This window comes from Chinchilla lanigera, unplaced genomic scaffold (genome assembly GCF_000276665.1).
Source record: "Chinchilla lanigera isolate Chin_1 unplaced genomic scaffold, ChiLan1.0 scaffold00108, whole genome shotgun sequence".
NCBI lineage: Eukaryota > Metazoa > Chordata > Mammalia > Rodentia > Chinchillidae > Chinchilla > Chinchilla lanigera.
The window spans coordinates 778,776-781,470 of record NW_004955509.1 but is presented as its reverse complement, the minus strand read 5'-3'; positions in this window follow the sequence as shown (position 1 = coordinate 781,470).

The window sequence follows — 2,695 nt, the reverse complement described above, 5'->3', positions numbered from 1 at the left end:
CTCTGTATTGTCTGTACTGTTCTTTTGCTATTTTGTAAAAGGTTGTCTGTCTGTTAATGTTTTCCTCCTTTTATTTTTAAAATAAAAAAATAAAGTAATTGTCATCTTACTGTGCAAACATTGTGGGCAAACTTTTAAAATTATTTTCCTTATATTGAATGAAATTATTGTGAATACTGTATATTTTACAAATATAAACCCTGACTGTTTTCCTGCATTCTGCATGGGAATCACATGACCATCATCAGATCACAGAACCTCTCTAATTTTTTGTTTTCTCATATTTAACCTTAAAATAACCATAGGACTTTCCTGATAGAGTTACTAGTGTGAAATTAGATAATCCATGTAGACTAACATAGTCCTAGATTTATAGTAAGTATAAATTATATTTTTGTTATCTATGTATTTGCTTATTTAACTTGTATAAATACTTTAAGTAGTAACAGTAGCTGTGGAACAGTAAGCAATAGATATTTGGTCTTTGTCTATGGTTCCTTATATATAGCTTCTAAAATCTGTAGAATTTCCTGAATAATAGGAAAGTATGTTGTTTTTTGAATTTCTTCCATTTGGCTCTACCTGAGTTATTATATCCTTTAATAGGAAACCATTAAGAGTAAAAAATTATTTTCTTATCTGATACAATAATTATGAAGTAACTACATTTGGGTCAAAATCCAGGATCTTTTCAAAAAGTAACCAAATATATATTCAGTACATTTCTAGATCATTTCATGGCTTGGATATTTAACTCAATTTTGAAAAATTCAATAATTTAAGCTATCAATTTTATGGAAACACCCACAACCCAGAGGAGCATCTTCTTTCTTGTTACATTATTTATATGTGAGTGTGATCATTTTCATTAGAAAAACGATATTGGATTTTAAGAATGACCTTAAAACAACCCTCTTATTGTTTATTAACATACTGGCCCACCAACTACTGTCCAGGCATCTTTTTTAGGATGATAAATTTCTTCTCACTTCCTAACCTAAGGCCAGTTTAGAGGGAAGCCCAAAAAGCTCCAACTGTACATAGTACTTCCTCTGTTGAACATACTAGAGTTCAAATGCCTTTGTCACCTTAGTCATATGCCAAATTCATTGGGAGCTCCACAGTAGAGTAGAGGAGTTAATCGATAATAGACAAGAAATGCTACACATAAATCTAGCATTTATCTTGGTAAGAAAACACTATTGTACAAACAGAAATACACGCAAATTAGTTCAAGGAAAGGGAGATATACAACTATCTCTTATAACTCAGTGGCAACCAGCCAGGGCTTCAAGGAAGCCTGAAGTATGAAATTCAGAAAGCTGAAGGCTGTCTGTCTTGCTCTTGGAGATTACATGGACTCTTGCACTATTTTCTTCTATGTAAATGTTACTGTCAGTCCCTCTCTAGGGCTGACTGTCTCTTCTTTAGGGAACACGTGATGAGAATGCCTAACCCAAGTGCCCCTTATATGAGTTCCCAGCTTCGTTGTCCAACACTGATGAGCTGGAGTCTCTGGGTCTCAATTCAGATTCCCCAAGAGACAGTTGGTTCGGGTGGCTCCTGGTCCGGTGACTCAGAAGGTAGTCTCAGAGTACTAACGTGCAGGCTAGGTACATCCACCAGCAGGGATTGAGGCAGGGTCCTAGCCTGGGCTTCTGCTGGCTACTGTATTGGAGAATCATTCCAAACTATTAAAAATTAGGCCTTTGATATCAGCCCTATGGCCAAAACAGAGAAAACCTATTAAATCCATCAGTTTTCTCACAATTTCCAGGATGGTTGAGTAAAATGAGCCTTGTCCTAGGAGTCAGATAAACCTGAGTTCTCAAAAATAGTTCTACTTCTAACCATTATCTTGAATACTTTTCTGCGTTTGTAAAATAGAAATGGCAATGAAACAAGGTCTGTTTCAGAACTCCAAATTACTTCAATTTCAGAAAGGTAATACAGTATATATTCTGTCTTCTCCACACACCTCCAATGGGGTCTGAACAGCACCCAGTAATCAAACATGTTTCTGTCATAGACATGAATATTCACACTACATAAGCCTAAAATGAGTGCCACAACACTCCTGGTTTTGTTTTACCACCAAATGATTTTTGACACAAATTTCAAGAAAAAGTTGTACTTCAGAACATTTTCGGTTTTTAAATTATGGATAAGGCATCACGGGCCTGTAGCTCTCTTGACCTGCCTCTATGACAAGATTTCTATGAAGAAACAAAGATCTTTATTCCAGTAGTATTTGTTGCCCTGTGACTTGAGCAATGAGAATCTACTGAGCTCTAGAGGACCAGAGATTAATAAAGTACAGCCCCTGTTACAGAGGAGCTCACAGTTGCAGGACTCAGGAGAGAAAATTAGTGAATACAGTTGATATAACAAATACTATAATAAAGATCAACATGGGGTATTATATTAGCAAGGCGGGTCCCAGAAAAAGGGACTTCACTGAGTGTTAACCAAAGTAGATATTATCCTCCTCAGGATTTGATTATCTTTCCATATCCCCTCAGATCTCAATTTTCTTTGCAAATGGCAGCTTCTTACTGTGAGTCCCTCTGATTCTCTATCTTAGCCTGCAGGTGGGCCAGAAAAGCCAGGGAGCTATGGTGGGCATGGTGGCACATACCTATGATCCCAGCTGTCTAGGAGACCAAGGCAGAGGGAGCACAAATTTGAACCCAGC